At 44.7% G+C, this 21,244-nt stretch overlaps 1 protein-coding gene across 1 annotated transcript in view; it reads left to right on the forward strand.

Annotated features, from left to right (window-relative positions):
* Positions 1–21,244, forward strand: part of LOC126088213 (monocarboxylate transporter 9) — a 687,744-nt gene that overhangs the window by 48,844 nt on the left and 617,656 nt on the right. The gene's annotated exons all lie outside the window — the stretch shown is intronic.

Raw genomic sequence — 21,244 nt, forward strand, 5'->3', positions numbered from 1 at the left:
TCACGTAAGGGCGATCTGGGTGGCGAAGTCATTCCCTCGAATTGTCCACAATGTTCTTCACCCAATCGCGATCAACTGTGGTCGGGTGTCATGAAAAATTGTGATCCACAAAAATTACATCCTTGTTTAGGAACATGAAGTCCATGAATGACTGCAAATAGTCTCCAAGTAGCTCAACATAACCATGTCCAGGTCCCCAAACTAACACAGTGCATTTTTGCCAATGTGACCCCATGGCTTCGCGGAGTGTGCACCACAATCGAACTCTACTATCAGCTTTTACCAACTGAAGTCGGGACCCATCTGACCGTGCCACAGTTTTCCGGTAGTCTAGGGTCCAACCGACATGGTCACTAGCCGAGGACAGACGCTGCGGGCAATGTCGTGCTGTTAGCAAAGGCACTCACGTCGATCGTCTGCTGCCATAGCCCATTAAAGGCAGATTTAGCCGCACTGTCCTAACGGATATATTTGTCGAACGTCCCACATTTTTTTCTTCTGTCATTTCACAGAGTATTGCTGGGCTGTTAGCGCTGACAACGCAAACGCCGCTGCTCTCGGTCGTTAAGTAAAGGTCGTCGGCCAATGCGTTGTCTGCGTTGAGGGATAATGTCTGACATTTGGTATTCTCGATACACTATTGACACTGTGGATCTCGAAATATTGAATTCCCTAACGATTTCCGAAATGGAAGTCACAAGCATCTCGCTCCAAGTACCATTCCGCTTTAAAAGTCTGTTAATTCCTTTCGTACAGCCATAATCACTTTGGAAACTTTTTCACATGAATTACAATGAATGCAAATGACAGCTCGGCCAATGCACTGCTCTTTCATATATTGTGTACGCGATACTACTGCCATCTGTGTATGTGCATATCGCTAACCCGTGATTTTCGTCACCTCAGTGTATTACAGGTTGGGGCAAATAAATGTGGCCCGGAAGAGTGGATACGATTGGACGTGAACGTATGCATATAACCACACCCCCGCGCCGCGCACACCATGTGTAAGGTTGTCACGTGATCCACACAGGTTCAGAGCGTAGTGCAGGCTGTGTCAGCGTGAGTGGAGCAGTGTAAAGAGGGCGATGGTACTCACAGTGGAGCAGCGGATGTTCATTGTGGAAAGTTACGTGACAACAAAACCGTGGAAAAGGTGTGTAAGTTGTCTGCTGAGAAGTTTAATGTTGTCAAAGTGCCAGCAAAGAGGGCCATGCAATGCTTACTCCGACAATGGTGTCAGACAACATCTGTTTTGAATAAATCGAGAAGCAGTCCGAACAGAGAATTTGGCTGTACTTCACCAGAAAATGCGTCTGAATTCTACCAAATCAACGCGACTCTTGTCGCAAGAGACCAGCATATCACGTTGATCATGCGGATGGATACTCGACCTGAACCTGCATCTTCGTGTCTGTTGTTCATGCATTAAAACCAGCAGATGTTCCTCAGCACCTCCAGTTTTGTGAGCGGCTGCTTACTGAAATACACTACTGGCCATTAAAATTGCTACACCACGAAGAAGACGTGCTACAGACGCGAAATTTAACCGACAGGAAGAAGATGCTGTGATATGCAAATGATTAGCTTTTCAGAGCATTCACAGAAGGTTGGCGCCGGTGGCGACACCTACGCCGTACTGACATGAAGAAAGTTTCCAACCGATTTCTCATACACAAACGGCAGTTGACCTGCGTTGCCTGGTGAAACGTCGTTGTGATACCTCGTGTTAGGAGGAGAAATGCGTACCATCACGTTTCCGACTTGTAGCCTATTGCGATTGCGGGTTATCGTATCGCGACATTGCTGCTCGCGTTGGTCGATATCCATTGACTGTTAGCAGAAAATGGAATCGGTGGGTTCAGGAGGGTAATATGGAACGCCGTGCTGGATCCCAACGGCCTAGTATCACTAGCAGTCAAGATGACAAGCATCTTATCCGCATGGCTGTAACGGATCGATCAGCCACGTTTCGATTCCTGAGTCAACAGATGGGGACGATGGCAAAACGTCATTTTTCGAATGATCCAGGTACTGTTTACAGCATCATGATGGTCGCATCCGTGTTTGGCGACATCGCGGTGAACGCACTTTGGAAGCGTGTATTGGTCATCGCCATACTGGCATATCACCCGGCGCGATGGTATAGGGTGCCATTGGTTACACGTCTCGGTCACCTCTTGTTCGCATTGACGGCACTTTGAACAGTAGACGTTACATTTCAGATGTGTTACGACCCGTGACTCTACCCTTCATTCGATCCCTGCGAAACCCTACACTTCAGCAAGATAATGCACGACCGCATGTTGCAGGTCCTGTACGGGCCTTTCTGGATAGAGAAAATGTTCGACTGCTGCCCTGGTCAGCACATTCTCCAGATCTCTCACCAACTGAAAACGTCTGGTCAATGGTGGCCGAGCAACTGGCTCTTCACAATACGCCAGTCACTACTCTTGATGAACTGTGGTATCGCGTTGAAGCTGCATGGGCAGCTGTACCTGTACACGCCATCCAAACTGTGTTTGACTCAATGCCCAGGCGTATCAAGGCCGTTATTACGGCCAGAGGTGGTTGTTCTGGGAACTGATTTCTCAGGATCTATGCACCCAAATTGCGTGAAAATGTAATCACATGTCAGTTCTAGTATGATATATTTGCCCAATGAATACCCGTTTATCATCTGCATTTCTTCTTGGTGTATCAATTTAATGACTAGTAGTGTAACAATGAATGGATTGGTCATGGATCTGTTGTCTATGTCTGATGAAGCCTGGTTTCACCTAATTGTTTATGTCAACTCACAGAATCACAGTTTCTGGACAGCGGGGAATCCGCCTAACTTCCACGAAACACGTTTGCATATTCAGAGGCTTGGGGTTTGGTGTGCAGTGTCCGTACGCCTCACTATTGGTTCCGTCTTCTTTCATCAGACGCTGACTTCGGCTCGTTGCACTGCCAACAAATTGAAACCATTTTTGGCAGCATTCAGAGGAGGAAGAGACCTAACTTCCAACGGGATGGAGCAACTGCCCACATAGCCGGCCGAACCTTGGAGCACATTTACACAGTCTTCACGTCTGACAGAGTTGTTAGCAGATGCCAATATGATCGCAGCCCAAACTGGCCAGCCAGGTCACCTGATCTGTCAGAGTGGGCAGCCCTCAAATCTGAGGTGTATCACAACACCCTCACAGTCTTCAAAACTGCAGCAGAACATTTCGGATGAGACTGCAGCAATTCTAGCAGTCCAGCTTCGAATCGCCTTCAGTAACTTGCTGACCAGGGCCCAAAAGTGCCAACAGATGAATGGTGCTCACTTTTAATTTCTGCTGCAGTCAGGTTAAGTACTGCATTTGCTTTTTTCTACTGTGGTTCTTTGTACCTTGGAACTCTGTTGTTCGGGCCACTTTTATTTGCCCCACCCTGTACATACTGACACTACTATTGAGCAGTATAGGGATGACGTCAGTAATATTGTACTATATTATCTACCGTCTAGGGGCCGCGTAAGGCATACATCTACACAGCTGTCCCTGTAAAAAGAAACACCGACAAACTTTAGGAACAGGTTCCTTATACAAAAATAATTAAAAAGTGTCTATTTAACATGGGCTCTAAAATATATACCTTTTTAGGTATGAGCACTTGTTCGTCTTCGATACTATGAAACAGTCTTTCCTACTGCAAGGCTGTTGTTTTCCATATTCTGGAAGGAGGAAGTGCTGATGAAAACCAGATAAAAATCTAGTAAAAACGGGGCTAAGGTGCATTCTTGAAGAGCTATGAGCACTTGTTCATCTTCGCTAGTGTGAAACACATCTCTTATACTGAAGAACAGCTCTTAAGGTATGCATTTTAGAGCGTATGTTTACTAGACATTTTTTTCTTGTTTTGGTCCATACTATTTCGTCTCAAAATAACAAAAGCAAAGGCCTCGCAGTGGAATAGGTTTGTTACTTATTATTGAAGGTCTAAAAGTGCTCATATCTTTTACGGTATTGACTTTAGGGCCCTTGTTTACTAGAATTTTTTTTTCTTGTTTTGGTGTAAGGAACCTGTCCATAAAGTTTGTCGGTGTTTTCTGGAACACCCCGTATACATGAAAGGCAAAGTCGCGAGACTGACTCATCATTGCCCAGCCCAAGCTGCTAGGGATAGAAACTTGAAATTTACAGCTGTTGATCTTGCACTGTAGGCGTCGTTGAAGAAAGGATTTTTCGAAATTCCACCCTGAAGGGGGTGAAATGATTTTCGAAAAGATGTCGCTATTAACGCAGTTTTGAAGCTAGACCTATGAAAATGGGTATCTGCTTTCTCAGCCAGAAATAAAGAAATTCAGCGTTTTTGGAAATTTAACCCCTCAGAGGGAGGGAGTAAAATAGTGGGCGAAAGCTTTATTTTAATCATTCTTAAAGAACTACTGAAGTATTTTTAAAGATACGTCTATGTAAATTGTTATTTGACTTTTCATTTGAAAATAAAGACATAGTTGTTTCAGTATTTTTGGAAATTCAGCCCCTAAGGGGGTGAAATAGGGGATGGAATGTTTTGTGAAAATATTTCATTGTGAGAGCATTTTTAAAGATGAATGTTTGAAAATTTGTATTAGGCTTCTCGGTTAGAAATGGAAAAAAAAGATATGTTTCACTGGTTTTGGAAATTCAACCGCTAAGGCGGTGAAGTAGGGCGGACTGATTCACTGACTCATCATCGACTAGCCCAACAGCTGAGGATAGAAAGTTGAAATTTGGAGGTTATACTGTAGACTTGGTTTAAGAAGTGATTGTTCGAAACTACACTGCAAAGGAGGTGAAACAGGGGAGAAAGGGCTTTTGAAAATATGTCGCTATTAAGGCAATTTTGAAGGTAGAACCACGAAAACTAGTATTTCGTTTCTCAGTCAGAAATAAAAAAATACCTGTTCCAGCATTTTTGGAAATTCAAACATCAAGGGGGAAATTAATCATTATTAAAGAACCACTAAAGCATTATTAAAAACAAACATGTAATAAATAAAAACACACTTGTTTCAGTGTTTATGAAAATTCGTCCCCTAAGGAAGTGAAACAGGGGATGATATGTTTTATGAAATTATTTCGTTATGAAAGCATTTTCATAGCTAAATCAGCGAACATTTGTATTAGGCCTCTGTTAAAAATAAAAAAAATACATTACTTGCTTATGGAAATTCATCCTCTAAGGGGGCGAAACAGGGGATGAAATTTTTTAAGAAAACATTTCGTTAGATTAAAAAACTTTTAAAGCTAAATCTGTGATGTGTATATGAAAATTAGTATTTCGCTTCTCAGTTATAACGAAATATGTATTTGGGGATGAAAGTTTCTATGGAAATATCTTCACAAGAACGCAAAAGGCATGACTAACAAAAGCCCTGGAGTCCAGCTACCAGAATCGCTTTTTGATCAACATTACATTCAAAAAAGACCATGCTTCTCTGTCCTTAATTAGCGTGAAAAGTTTATAACGTTGCGTTGAACAACACAAAAATTCCATTAAGCGAAAACGAAAAAATCTGTGCAGACTATACGGTTTACGCGAGCAAAGCAGCGGGCGCTAGGGTACTATTCTATATATCATATTTTTTGAAAGTTCCTAGTTTAGTGTATGTTTTATTTTTAGATTTTTCGATGCAGGAATCGTTGTTACCCAACGATCTATTAACCGCTAGTATTTGTCTGTGCATTGACAATGTGTCGAAAAAGCAATATTGGTTTATTTCTATCTCGAGTAAACCGTTTATCTAGGTGCTCCAGACATTTGCTGATAACAAGTCCAGGTTTGTCTTTGTGTCTGCCGCCAGGCAAGAGAGCTTGTGTAGATGAGTGTTAATGCTTTTCGTGAAGTGTCCTGCAACTTCAAGTGTTGACACAGGTGGCCTATGTAAGCATTTGATCGAAATTTAACCTCCTTAAAGAGAAGTAATTCTTAGTCAGTTTCGCTTATATTGATATGGTTTCTAATTCTTCATCAATAATAGCTATAGTAAAGGGACCAGTCAAGAGTAAAACTAACGTTTTATTACGCACGAGCCTTGACACTTTTTTTTCCTCTGCTCTTCAAATCGCTACCTTCACTCGCGTTTCGTCCACTATCTATCACCTGATGGACCGTGTTAATGCGTAGTCGTACCCAGACGCACGGATAACATCACAGCCCAGCATCCTGTGATCCACTTACTAGATAACTAACATGTTGACGGAGGTGACAGTAGAACTTTGGGTTGGTCACCACGTTGGTGCGGGCGTGGAGGGGCCCCATCTCTATTACCAAGGTTTCTTCGTTTAATTGTACTTCAAGCGTGCTGATTAGTGCATCTAATGTATGTCGAAGTACAGGTACATATGCTTTTTGGGATTGTATGGTGAATTAGATTTCCACTAATAACAGGAAATATATATAGCCTTACATCGCAACACACACCAGTTATTTTAACGACGTTGAGGATGTATATGGGTTTTACGGAAACGAAAATATTAGTATCTGGCAGCAACAATTTGGGACTGCTGCTTTGCGTAGGCTTATTCCGAATGTTCTAATAGTTCATTAATGGGATATTTGTAAGAGATCAATCCACTTAATTTACCTTACGGTATTAGAGTGGTTGTTCCTTCCATCTACCTGACGTAGTCTCCCTAAAATTACTGTGCAATGTCGCGGGACAATTTAGTTGCTGTCTACTAGTTCAAAAACATTCTCTCTTAAGTACGGGCCTATAAGTTCCCGTGCCAGGTTGTTCATTCCCTTCCTGATTCGTTGTTAGTCCCACTCCAGCTGGAGTTCATTGTCGTTGTCATAGTTGCATTCGCTGTTGAGACAGGCCTACACAGGTAAGATGCTGTGGGCCGCAGGTTTTAGTCTCGTGTCACCAACGCGAAACAAGACATAAGATTTTATTGCGAAGCTATTCGTCACTCTCGCTAAGTGAGTTTAGTATCCGACATCCTTACCAGTGTCTCTTCTTTTCCCATGTACAAGTTAACATTCACGTAATTACATGTTAGAAATCAAATGGTTCAAATGGCTCTGAGCACTATGGGACTTAACATCTAAGGTCATCAGTCCCCTAGAACTTAGAACTACTTAAACCTAACGAACCTGAGGACATCACACACATCCATGACCGAGGTAGGATTCGAACCTGCGACCGTAGCGGTCGCGCGGGTCCAGACTGAAGCGCCTAGAACCGCTCGGCCACACCAGGTCGCTGTTAGAAATCCTATGATAATATTTGTTACGTCGTGCTGTGACGGTATTGTGTCAGTGCAACTGACTTTACACTTTTTGCGGTACATTACGTATTGGGCTATTGTTTCGCCTTTACTCGAGTAGAAATTACAAACTTTGATGCAGCCCGCTGCGAATTCCTCTCCTGTGCCAACCTTTTCATCTCAGAGTAGCACTTGCAACCTAAGTCTTCAATTATTTTGCTGGATGTATTCCTGTCTGTTTCCCTCTACAGTTTCTACCCTCCACAGCTATTTCTACAACCAAGAAAGTTATTCTGTGAGTTCTAAAACAGATGTCGTACTATCCTGAATGAGTTTTCACTCTGCGGCGAAGTGTTCGCAGATATGAAACTTTCTGGCAGATTAAAACTGTGTGCTGGACTGAGACTCGTACTCGGGACCTTTGTCTTTCGCGGGCAAGTGCTCTACCAACTGAGCTACCCAAACTCGACTCAGGACCCCTTCTCCATAGTGTTCCTTTACTGTACGCAGTATACAATGTAAAATGTGTTCACATCATTCAATATTTAGCGTTTCCTTTAGCGCAGTAAGATGGCCGCATTCTCTATAACGTAACACTACCTCCTCCGTACTTCGCTGTCGTCAATGTGCAAGATGGCAGAGAACGTTCTCCACGTATTCGCCAAACCGAAACCGTTCCATCGTAATGCCAAATAGGGTGGCGCGATTCATTACTCCAAATCACTCTTTTCCAGTCATCCACTGTCCAGGGGCATCGCTGTTTACACCAGCTCAAGTCTCGCTTAACACTGACTACAGATATCTGTTGCTTATGAGGTGCTGTCCTACCAATGTACCCCATTTCTTTTTAACTCTTAACGCGCAGTCATTGTGCTAGCTGGAGTGCTCGTAGTACTTTGAAAGTAACGAGTAATTCTTTCCGCTGACTTAGTGCGATTTTTTTAGAACCATCGTCCGCAACACTCGATGGTCTGTCAGTACATGAGGTCTACCCGATATTGGTTTACCTGCGGTTGTTCAAAATGGTTCAAATGGCTCTGAGCACTATGGGACTTAACAGCCATGGTCATCAGTCCCCTAGAACATAGAACTACTTAAACCTAAATAACCTAAGGACATCACACACATCCATGCCCGAGGCCAGGATTCGAACCTGCGACCGTAGCAGCCGCGTGGCTCCGGACTGAGCGCCTAGAACCGCGAGACCACCGCGGCCGGCTCTGCGGTTGTTCCTTCGCGTTTCAATTTCATGATCGCATCACCAACAGTCGATTTGAGCAGCTTTAGCAGGGTCTGAAATATCCGCGATAAATTTGTTACTCACGAGGGGACCTTCTACATCTACATCTACATGACTACTCTGCAATTCACATTTAAGTGCTTGGCAGAGGGTTCATCGAACCACAATCATGCTACCTCTCTACCATTCCACTCCCGAACAGCGTGCGGGAAAAACGAACACCTAAACCTTTCTGTTCGAGCTCTGATTTCTCTTATTTTATTTTGATGATCATTCCTACCTGTGTAGGTTGGGCTCAACAAAATATTTTCGCATTCGGAAGAGAAAGTTGGTGACTGAAATTTTGTAAATAGATCTCACCGCAACGAAAAACGTCTTTGCTTTAATGACTTCCATCCCAACTCTCTTATCATATCTGCCACACTCTCTCCCCTATTACGTGATAACACAAAACGAGCTGCCCTTTTTTGCACCCTTTCGATGTCCTCCGTCAATCCCACCTGGCAAGGATCCCACACCGCGCAGCATTATTCTAACAGAGGACGAACGAGTGTTGTGTGAGCTGTCTCTTTAGTGGACTTGTTGCATCTTCTAAGTGTCCTGCCAATGAAACGCAACCTTCCCCACAATATTATCTATGTGGTCTTTCCAACTGAAGTTGTTCGTAATTTTAACGCCCAGGTACTTAGTTGAATTGACAGCCTTGAGAATTGTACTATTTATCGAGTAATCGAATTCCAACGGATTTCTTTTGGAACTCATGTGGATCACCTCACACTTTTCGTTATTTAGCGTCAACTGCCATTTGCCACACCATATAGCAATCTTTTCTAAATCGCTTTGCAACTGATACTGGTCTTCGGATGACCTTACTAGACGGTAAATTACAGCATCATCTGCGAACAACCTAAGAGAACTGCTCAGATTATCACCCAAGTCATTTATATAGACCAGGAACAGCAGAGGTCCCAGGACCCTTCCCTGGGGAACACCTGATATCACTTCAGTTTTACTCGATGATTTGCCGTCTATTACTACGAACTGCGACCTTCCTGACAGGAAATCACGAATCTAGTCGCACAACTGAGACGATACCCCATTGGCCCGCTGCTTGATTAGATGTCGCTTGTGAGGAACGGTGTCAAAAGCTTTCCGGAAATCCAGAAATACGGAATCAACCTGAGATCCTCTGTCGATAGCGGCCATTACTTCGTGCGAATAAAGAGCTAGTTGCGTTGCACAAGAACGATGTTTTCTGAAACCATGCTGATTACGTATCAATAGATCGTTCCCTTCGAGGTGATTCATAATATTTGAATACAGTATATGCTCCAAAACCCTACTGCAAACCGACGTCAATGATGTAGGCCTGTAGTTCGATGGATTACTCCTACTACCCTTCTTAAACACTGGTGCGACCTGCGCAATTTTCCAATCTGTAGGTACAGATCTATCGGTGAGCGAGCGGTTGTATATGATTGCTAAATAGGGAGCTATTGTATCAGCGTAATCTGAAAAGAACCTAATCGGTATACAATCTGGACCTGAAGACTTGCCCGTATCAAGCGATTTGAGTTGCTTCGCAACCCCTAAGGTATCTACTTCTAAGAAACTCATGGTGGCAGCTGTTCGTGTTTCAAATTCTGGAATATTCCATTCGTCTTCCCTGGTGAAGGAATTTCGGAAAACTGCGTTCAATAACTCCGCTTTAGCGGCACAGTCGTCGGTAACAGTACCATCGGCACTGCGCAGCGAAGGTATTGACTGCGTCTTGACGCTTGTGTACTTTACATACGACCAGAATTTCTTCGGATTTTCTACCAAATTTCGAGACAATGTTTCGTTGTGGAACCTATTAAAGGCATCTCGCATTGAAGTCTACATCTACATCTACATCTACATTTATACTCCGCAAGCCACCCAACGGTGTGTGGCGGAGGGCACTTTACGTGCCACTGTCATTATCTCCCTTTCCTGTTCCAGTCGCGTATGGTTCGCGGGAAGAACGACTGTCTGAAAGCCTCTGTGCGCGCTCTAATCTCTCTAATTTTACATTCGTGATCTCCTCGGGAGGTATAAGTAGGGGGAAGCAATATATTCGATACCTCATCCAGAAACGCACCCTCTCGAAACCTGGCGAGCAAGCTACACCGCGATGCAGAGCGCCTCTCTTGCAGAGTCTGCCACTTGAGTTTGTTAAACATCTCCGTAACGCTATCACGGTTACCAAATAACCCTGTGACGAAACGCGCCGCTCTTCTTTGGATCTTCTCTATCTCCTCCGTCAACCCGATCTGGTACGGATCCCACACTGATGAGCAATACTCAAGTATAGGTCGAACGAGTGTTTTGTAAGCCACCTCCTTTGTTGATGGACTACATTTTCTAAGGACTCTCCCAATGAATCTCAACCTGGTACCCGCCTTACCAACAATTAATTTTATATGATCATTCCACTTCAAATCGTTCCGCACGCATACTCCCAGATATTTTACAGAAGTAACTGCTACCAGTGTTTGTTCCGCTATCATATAATCATACAATAAAGGATCCTTCTTTCTATGTATTCGCAATACATTACATTTGTCTATGTTAAGGGTCAGTTGCCACTCCCTGCACCAAGTGCCTATCCGCTGCAGATCTTCCTGCATTTCGCTACAATTTTCTAATGCTGCAACTTCTCTGTATACTACAGCATCATCCGCGAAAAGCCGCATGGAACTTCCGACACTATCTACTAGGTCATTTATATATATTGTGAAAAGCAATGGTCCCATAACACTCCCCTGCGGCACGCCAGAGGTTACTTTAACGTCTGTAGATGTCTCTCCATTGAGAACAACATGCTGTGTTCTGTTTGCTAAAAACTCTTCAATCCAGCCACACAGCTGGTCTGATATTCCGTAGGCTCTTACTTTGTTTATCAGACGACAGTGCGGAACTGTATCGAACGCCTTCCGGAAGTCAAGGAAAATGGCATCTACCTGGGAGCCTGTATCTAATATTTTCTGGGTTTCATGAACAAATAATGCGAGTTGGGTTTCACACGATCGCTGTTTCCGGAATCCATGTTGATTCCTACATAGTAGATTCTGAGTTTCCAAAAACGACATGATACTCGAGCAAAAGACATGTTCTAAAATTCTACAACAGATCGACGTCAGAGAGATAGGTCTATAGTTTTGCGCATCTGCTCGACGACCCTTCTTGAAGACTGGGACTACCTGTGCTCTTTTCCAATCATTTGGAACCTTCTGTTCCTCTAGAGACTTGCGGTACACGGCTGTTAGAAGGGGGGCAAGTTCTTTCGCGTACTCTGTGTAGAATCGAATTGGTATCCCGTCAGGTCCAGTGGACTTTCCTCTGTTGAGTGATTCCAGTTGCTTTTCTATTCCTTGGACACTTATTTCAATGTCAGCCATTTTTTCGTTGGTGCGAGGATTTAGAGAAGGAACTGCAGTGCGGTCTTCCTCTGTGAAACAGCTTTGGAAAAAGGTGTTTAGTATTTCAGCTTTACGCTTGTCATCCTCTGTTTCAATGCCATCATCGTCCCAGAGTGTCTGGACATGATGTTTCGAGCCACTTACTGATTTAACGTAAGACCAGAACTTCCTAGGATTTTCTGTCAAGTCGGTACCTAGTATTTTACTTTCGAATTCACTGAACGCTTCACGCATAGCCCTCCTTACGCTAACTTTGACATCGTTTAGCTTCTGTTTGTCTGAGAGGTTTTGGCTGCGTTTAAACTTGGAGTGAAGCTCTCTTTGCTTTCGCAGTAGTTTCCTAACTTTGTTGTTGTACCACGGTGGGTTTTTCCCGTCCCTCACAGTTTTGCTCGGCACGTACCTGTCTAAAACGCATTTAACGGTTGCCTTGAACTTTTTCCATAAACACTCAACATTGTCAGTGTCGGAACAGAAATTTTCGTTTTGATCTGTTAGGTAGTCTGAAATCTGCCTTCTATTACTCTTGCTAAACAGATAAACCTTCCTCCCTTTTTTTATATTCCTATTAACTTCCATATTTAGGGATGCTGCAACGGCCTTATGATCACTGATTCCCTGTTCTGCACTTACAGAGTCGAAAAGTTCGGGTCTGTTTGTTATCAGTAGGTCCAAGATGTTATCTCCACGAGTCGGTTCTCTGTTTAATTGCTCGAGGTAATTTTCGGATAGTGCACTCAGTATAATGTCACTCGATGCTCTGTCCCTACCACCCGTCCTAAACATCTGAGTGTCCCAGTCTATATCTGGTAAATTGAAATCTCCACCTAAGACCATAACATGCTGAGAAAATTTATGTGAAATGTATTCCAAATTTTCTCTCAGTTGTTCTGCCACTAATGCTGCTGAGTCGGGGGGTCGGTAAAAGGAGCCAATTATTAACCTTGCTCGGTTGTTGAGTGTAACCTCCACCCATAATAATTCACAGGAACTATCCACTTCTACTTCACTACAGGATAAACTACTACTAACAGCGACGAACACTCCGCCACCGGTTGCATGCAATCTATCCTTTCTAAACACCGTCTGTGCCTTTGTAAAAATTTCGGCAGAATTTATCTCTGGCTTCAGCCAGCTTTCTGTACCTATAACGATTTCAGCTTCGGTGCTTTCTATCAGCGCTTGAAGTTCCGGTACTTTACCAACGCAGCTTCGACAGTTTACAATTACAATACCGATTGCTGCTTGGTCCCCGCATGTCCTGACTTTGCCCCGCACCCGTTGAGGCTGTTGCCCTTTCTGCACTTGCCCGAGGCCATCTAACCTAAAAAACCGCCCAGCCCACGCCACACAACCCCTGCTACCCGTGTAGCCGCTTGTTGCGTGTAGTGGACTCCTGACCTATCCAGCGGAACCCGAAACCCCACCACCCTATGGCGCAAGTCGAGGAATCTGCAGCCCACATGGTCGCAGAACCGTCTCAACCTCTGATTCAGACCCTCCACTCGGCTCTGTACCAAAGGTCCGCAGTCAGTCCTGTCGACGATGCTGCAGATGGTGAGCTCTGCTTTCATCCCGCTAGCGAGACTGGCAGTCTTCACCAAATCAGATAGCCGCCGGAAGCCAGAGAGGATTTCCTCCGATCCATAGCGACACACATCATTGGTGCCGACATGAGCGACCACCTGCAGATGGGTGCACCCTGTACCCTTCATGGCATCCGGAAGGACCCTTTCCACATCTGGAATGACTCCCCCCGGTATGCACACGGAGTGCACTTTGGTTTTCTTCCCCTCCCTTGCTGCCATATCCCTAAGGGGCCCCATTACGCGCCTGACGTTGGAGCTCCCAACTACCAGTAAGCCCACCCTCTGCGACTGCCCGGATCTTGCAGACTGAGGGGCAACCTCTGGAACAGGACAAGCAGCCATGTCAGGCTGAAGATCAGTATCAGCCTGAGACAGAGCCTGAAACCGGTTCGTCAGACAAACTGGAGAGGCCTTCCGTTCAGCCCTCCGGAATGTCTTTCGCCCCCTGCCACACCTTGAGACGACCTCCCACTCTACCACAGGTGAGGGATCAGCCTCAATGCGGGCAGTATCCCGGGCAACCACAGTCGTAGTCCGATCGGGGGATGCGTGGGACGAGCTGGCCGTCCCCGACAAACCCCCATCCGGACCCCCACAGTGATGCCCATTGGCAACAGCCTCAAGCTGTGTGACCGAAGCCAACACTGCCTGAAGCTGGGAGCGAAGGGATGCCAACTCAGCCTGCATCCGAACACAGCAGTTGCAGTCCCTATCCATGCTAAAAACTGTGCAAAGAACGTCTGAACTAATCTACAGAGAGCGCAAACAAAACGACACAAAATTGAAGCGGTTATTAAAATACAAGATTGCCTAGTAAATGCAGTAATGCTGCCACTTGTGCACTGCTGACACACTGCTCGGCGGCGGAAGGAGACTACGCGATTTAACACTATTCGAGTACTAAAACGTGATGCTACAACTCTCAAATACTATAATACGCCCGAAATTTATGAATTAAACAATGCAAGTACCAAAAACACGCAAAGAAATTAAGAATTAAACTATGTAACAAATGAGTGAGCTAGGAGTATACGACTTGCTGCTGCAGCTGCTTATCCAACGGCGGCAGTCCGTGCCAAATTTCGCGCGTCTGTAAATTTTAGCCGTTCTTCGGGATTTCGCGTTCTTCTGAACTTCGCATGCTTTTTCTGTTGCCTCTGCAACAGCGTTCGGACCTGTTTTGTGTACCATGGAGGATCAGTTCCATCTCTTACCAATTTATAAGGTATGAATCTCTGAATTGCTGTTGCTACTATATCTTTGAATTTGAGCCACATCTCGTCTACACTTGCATAGTCAGTTCGGAAGGAATGGAGATTGTCTCTTAGGAAGTGACACTTTATCCGCTTTTTTAAATAACATTATTTTGCGTTTGTTTCTGGTGGATTTGGAAGAAACGGTATTGAGCCTAGCTACAACGACCTGTATCAGTCATGATGCTCTCTATGAGCTCTGGATTGTTTGTGGCTAAGAGGTCAAGTGTGTTTTCGCAACCATTTACAATTCGCGTGGGTTCGTGGACTAACTGCTCGAAATAATTTTCGGAGAAAGCATTTAGGACAACCTCGGAAGATGTTTTTTGCCTACCACCGGTTTTGAACATGTATTTTTGCCAACATATCGAGGGAAGGTTGAAGTCCCCACCAACTATAACCGTATGAGTGAGGTATTTATTTGTTACGAGACTCAAATTTTCTCTGAACTGTTCAGCAACTATATCATCGGAGTCTGGGGGTCGGTAGAAGAAGCCGATTATTAACTTAGTTCGGCTGTTAAGTATAACCTCCACCCATACCAATTCGCACGGAGTATCTACTTCGACTTCACTACAAGATAAACCACTACTGACAGACACAAACACTCCACCGCCAATTCTGCCTAATCTATCTTTCCTGAACACCGTCTGAGACTTCGTAAAAATTTCTGCAGAACTTATTTCAGGCTTTAGCCAGCTTTCTGTACCTATAACGATTTCAGCTTCTGTGCTTTCTATTAGCGCTTGTAGCTCAGGGACTTTCCCAGCACAACTACAACAATTTACAACTACAATTCCGACTGTTCCTTGATCCAACTACGTCCTGTATTTGCCATGCACCCTTTGAGATTGCAGCCCACCCCGTACTTTCCCGAGGCCTTCTAACCTAAAAAACCGCCCAGTCCACGCCACACAGCCTCCGCTACCCGTGTAGCCGCCACCTTCTGGGGGGTGCATCGAGCTATGGGCTCCCACTTCGCCTGCTTATAGTGTGGGGAGGCACCTATCACACCCTAAAATTGTGGGTACCAATGCGGCCTCGTTTTTTTAAATATTTCCTGTTTAAGTTCGGGCAGCTCTTTATATACAGAAAAGTTTCACTATTGTGGCAAGTGAGCGAGTAGCCGAGTGGCAAAAAGGGGGCAAGCGAGCGAGACTCCCGTCCAGGCGACCCTGGTTCGAGGCCCGTCTATGCTACTTTTGTTTTCTCGACGCTAGATCCATCGCAAAAAGAAGTATTCCGTAACGTCAATGCAGTGGCGTTTCCTGCGGACTTGAGAAAATACAGATGCGATTGCGACGAAAATGAATGTGCATTCTTTCAATGTTCTTGGTGTCGAAAGTACAAATGTATTTATTGTTTTATAAAAAGTATCATCCATCGGAATGTACTCGTCAAAATATAGGAAATATCGATTAACTTTCCATTAAATGAAACACATTTTTAATCCCTCATTCGTTGGTCTTTTTTTAAAATATTTCCTCCCTCAACGGAACAATATTAAAAATACAATGAAAACAACTTGAACAATAATACAATATTTCAAGAAATTACATTACGGCCAATTTCCTGTTAAAATAAAAAAAACATAAAAGGTTGAAACAAAATGTGATATTCAATTTGTAATTTTGATTTATAGAGGCTTGTAATTCTTTTTAATCAATTCCCTGCGAAATGTTCATGATTAATTATAAATTAAAACAGGCATTTGAAAAAAAAGGAAACAAAAGTAGCATGGAAGGGTTTAGAACCAGGGTCCCCTGGATGGGAATCTAGCTCGCTTGTCATTTTTTTTTTTTTTTTTGTGTTTGGTCGTTGCGGACGTCACATGACATCCGTTCAAGTTGGTTTGTTGATCCTTTCACTCAGTTTTTTTTTTTTTTATTACAGAGGCCAACTGGCTCTGACCGAACACGCTGAGCTACCGTGCTGGCTATATCCGGTCAAGTTCGTTTGCTGATCCTTCCACTCAGTTTTTTTTATCAGAGGCCAACCAGCTCTCTCATCGAACACGTTGAGCTACCGTACCGGCTAAAATTTTCATTCGAGGGAAGACTTGAACCAAGGACATCTCGTTCCGCAGCTGCTCACGCTAACCACGGGACCACGGCGCTCCTGAAAAATTTTGTATAATATTTCTATATATTGCATGGGGGCTTAATTAAATATTAATGAAAATATTTTTAGTAGCTGTCTGTCCGATTACGCAAGTCTCGTAAACGGCTGGCCCTGACTAGTATTATTACGCAATCTGACTGCATAGAACAACAACAAAGAATGAAATGAAAATTTTCGTTAACACAATTAATTAACTAAGTCCCCAGCAACTATAAAACCTACGAAACCAAAGCACAAGTATAACTGTTCTGTGTGTGGGAGTGTGAATCAACGTACACATCTGGCACGGTTCTTCTTCAACAAGACAAGAAATTTCAAATACCATTTATACTGACGTGATAGAAAAAAAATTAGAAATACTATAATTGCTCAAGAAACCCAGAATTACACTCTAATACAAGAACACAAGCCAGATGCTTTGTTGACTGAACCTGTAATGACGCATTATTTAGGTCAGTGAAATAATGAGAGAGAAAAATAAAAGTAGTTTGTTACCTTAATTTATATTGACGAAATGCACTCTGATCATTACAATGTCTCCATTAGAATAACATCTGCTATCTCTCCCATCAAATAGCTGCATAAAACATGGAACAAACACTCACTACTACCCCATCTCACTCCAACTTCAGCTACAAGCAGTGTCCACCACAACTTCTCGGCAAGAACTGCTTGCCGCTACGTCTCAATAATCACTGCCAGTGGAGGCGGCGGAACAATACTCTCTGGCGCGATCTTTGGCGCTGTGGCTCAGTGTAACCACCTTTCAATATATGTAGATGGGAAATGAGCGTTTGGCGTCATTAGCCGGGAGGCCCCTTGCGGGGCAAGTCCGGCCGCCTTGGTGCAGGTCTTATTACATTCGACGCCACATTGGGCGACCTGCGCTCCGGATGGGGATGAAATGATGATGAAGACAGCACAACACCCAGTCGCTGAGCGTAGAAAATCCCCAACCCAGCCGGGAATCGAACCCGGGCCCGTAGGACGGCAATCCGTCACGCTGACAAAAATTAAACTTTTCACTCGAGGGAAGACTTGAACCAAGGACCTCTCGTTCCGCAGCTGCTCACGCTAACCACGGGATCACGGCGCTCCACATATTTCAAAAATGTGGCAGCATTGGCACCTACAATTTTAGGGTGTGATAGGTACCTACCCACACTATAAGCAGGCGAAGGGGGAGCTCATAACTCGATGCACCTCCCAGAAGGTCCCCTCGTCAGATAACATCCGGTGACTAGTCAACGGTCGAAGTAACTGAGCTCTGCTGGCCGATCCATTCTGTTGCTATTGCTTTTCACCTGACAACACAGTACTCCCCACATCCTTTTACAATGGCGGCTCTGCATCTCGTGGTATCTACTGGTCAATAGAGCATTAAAAAGTGGCGTCCGAATACTTTTGATCAGATAGTGTAATTTTTGGTATGAGTTGGGTACTTACTGTGGTAATAGTAAGCGGCTGTAATGCAAATTGTCAGAAACAGCATTACTTCTTCAAGATGTGGGAGGCACCTTCAGTGACCCCTGGGTAGTTTCGGCCAATGCAAAAAAGCTTCGCTTGCTTACAGTTTCTTTGATCGTGTCATGTTCTCGGCTGCTTTAATAGTGTTGTTTATTCATACAGTCAAGCGCTTCCTGAAATTACGTGTAATCTCTTTCGGGTGGTGCTTGCACGCAACAAGGACGTCACTGTTGCCAAGCGAGGCCGCCTGTCTTTATCTACCAGCGGGCGCTTCACATCATAGAATGCTGCCGCTCCGCAAATAAACAGATTCCTATCTAATCGGGCGCTTCTCTAAAAAAAAAACATGGACCCGCCAGCGAGTTCGTTCTGGAAGGCACCAGATGGCACCTGTGGAAACGACTGTGTTGGCATCTGAAGTCTCCTAGTGTACTTCGACCAGAATATATCGTTCGGATATGACACGAAATGGGGCAATGAGCAAAGATTCCACTTAAAATCTTATTGGATCATCCGCCTGTCTCAGATTAAGCAAGGAGGTAGGGTAGGGTTCAAGGTACGTCGATGATGTCATTATTAGACACGATACATAAGTTGGATTCGGGCATTGTGGGAACGAATTCGGCTATGGCCTGTTCCTAGGAAGAGCTCTCGCATTCGCTTAAAGTGACGTAAGGAAATCCACGGAAACATAAATAGCCATGATTGCCGTACCAGCCGGCCGGAGTGGCCGAGCGGTTAAAGGCGCTACAGTCTGGAACCGCACGATCGCTACGGTCACAGGTTCGAATCCTGCCTCGGGAATGGATGTGTGTGATGTCCTTAGGTTAGTTAGGTTTAAGTAGTTCTAAGTTCTAGGGGACTTATGACCACAGCAGTTGAGTCCCATAGTGCTCAGAGCCTGCCGTACCACCTCGCCCTGCCCATCTCAAATTAACACCTGGAGATTTAATAATAATTTCTATTGCTAACAAATAGGAGAGTGTGAGGAATAATTGTGCATTTTAGTAAAAAAATATTATTTCGACACATGCATAACACGAGCGGTCTAAGGCGCTGCATTCACGGACTGTGCGGCTGGTCCCGGCGGAGGTTCGAGTCCTCCCTCGGGCATGGATGTGTGTGTTTGTTCTAAGGACAATTTAGGTTACGTAGTGTGTAAGCTTAGGGACTGATGGCCGGTCGTGGTGGCCGAGCGGTTCTAGGCGCTACAGTCTGGAATCGCGTGACCGCTACGGTAGCAGGTTCGAATCCTGCCTCGGGCATGAATGTGTGTGTGATGTCCTTAGGTTAGTTAGGTTTAAGTAGTTCTAAGTTCTAGGGGACTGATGACCTTAGAAGTTAAGTCCCATAGTGCTCAGAGCCATTTTTTTTAGGGACTGATGACCTTAGCAGTTAAGTCCCATAAGATTTCACACACATTTGAACATTCATAACAAATAACCTATAACCAGCTCCGAGGGCCCACTGAAAAATAATGTCTCCGAATTCTTTATGTGGAAACTCCTAGAGCTACTTACATAAAAGAAGCGTTACTAAGATTCTACATTATTTATTCTTCATGTTTACGTGTTTGCAGCCTCCTGCCACTAGAGGGCTTCGAACTTTAGCGTGTTACATGGCGATGTGTAACATAACTATGTCGGTGCGTGAGAAACAGCGTGGTGTGACTGATTTTCGAATTCTAAGAGTTCGTCCACGCATGGATCCCCACAACAATTCCAAACTACACACGAGCGCTACGCTACAACTGCAGCAAACCTTGGGTGCCCTGTCATTGATCATCCTCCATACTGTCCCAAATTGGCCCCATCCGATTTTCATCTGTTTTCAAACTTAAAGAACACCTTCGACGACTTCACTTTGAGAGTGTAAAAACAGTGCAAGCAATGGCGAGGCTGTCGCCCTGTCAACAAAGTCAAACATTGTACGGTGACGGTATCAACAAACTGGTCTCCCGTTTGCAGAAATGGGTTCGCCGCCGGTGTGACTATGTTGAGAAATGTAGAATTAAAGATGTCGGATGGTAATTACACTACTGGTCATTAAAATTGCTACACCACGAAGATGACGTGCTACAGACGCGAAATTTAACCGGCAGGAAGAAGGTGCTGTGATATGCAAATGATTAGCTTTTCAGACCATTCACACAAGGTTGGCGCCGGTGGCGACAATTTCTGGCATGAGGAAAGTTTGCAACCGATTGCCGGCCGCGGTGGCCGTGCGGTTCTGGCGCTGCAGTCCGGAATCGCGGGACTGCTACGGTCGCAGGTTCGAATCCTGCCTCGGGCATGGGTGTGTGTGATGTCCTTAGGTTAGTTAGGTTTAAGTAGTTCTAAGTTCTAGGGGACTTATGACCTAAGATGTTAAGTCCCATAGTGCTCAGAGCCATTTGAATCATTTGCAACCGATTTCTCATACACAAACAGCAGTTGACCGGCGTTGCCTGGTGAAACGTTGTTGTGATGCCTCGTGTAAGGAGGAGAAATGCGTACCATCACGTTTCCATCTTTGATAAAGGTCGGATTGTAGCCTATCGCGATTGTGGTTTATCGTATCGACACTGCTGCTAGCGTTGGTCGAGATCCAATGACTGTTAGCAGAATATGGAATCGGTGGGTTCAGGAGGGTAATACGGAACGCCGTGTTGGATCCCAACGGCCTCGTATAACTAGCAGTCGAGATGACAGGCATCTTGTCCGCATGGTTGTAAAGGATCATGCAGCCACGTCTCGATCCCTGAGTCAACAGATGGGGACGTTTGCAAGACAACAACCATCTGTACGAACAGTTCGACGATAGCTGCAGCAGCATGGACTATTTGCTCGGAGACCATGGCTGCGGTTACCCTTGACGATGCATCACAGGAGCATCTGCGATGGTGTACTCACCGACGAACCTG

The sequence above is a fragment of the Schistocerca cancellata genome, chromosome 6 (assembly GCF_023864275.1).
Source record: "Schistocerca cancellata isolate TAMUIC-IGC-003103 chromosome 6, iqSchCanc2.1, whole genome shotgun sequence".
Lineage (NCBI taxonomy): Eukaryota > Metazoa > Arthropoda > Insecta > Orthoptera > Acrididae > Schistocerca > Schistocerca cancellata.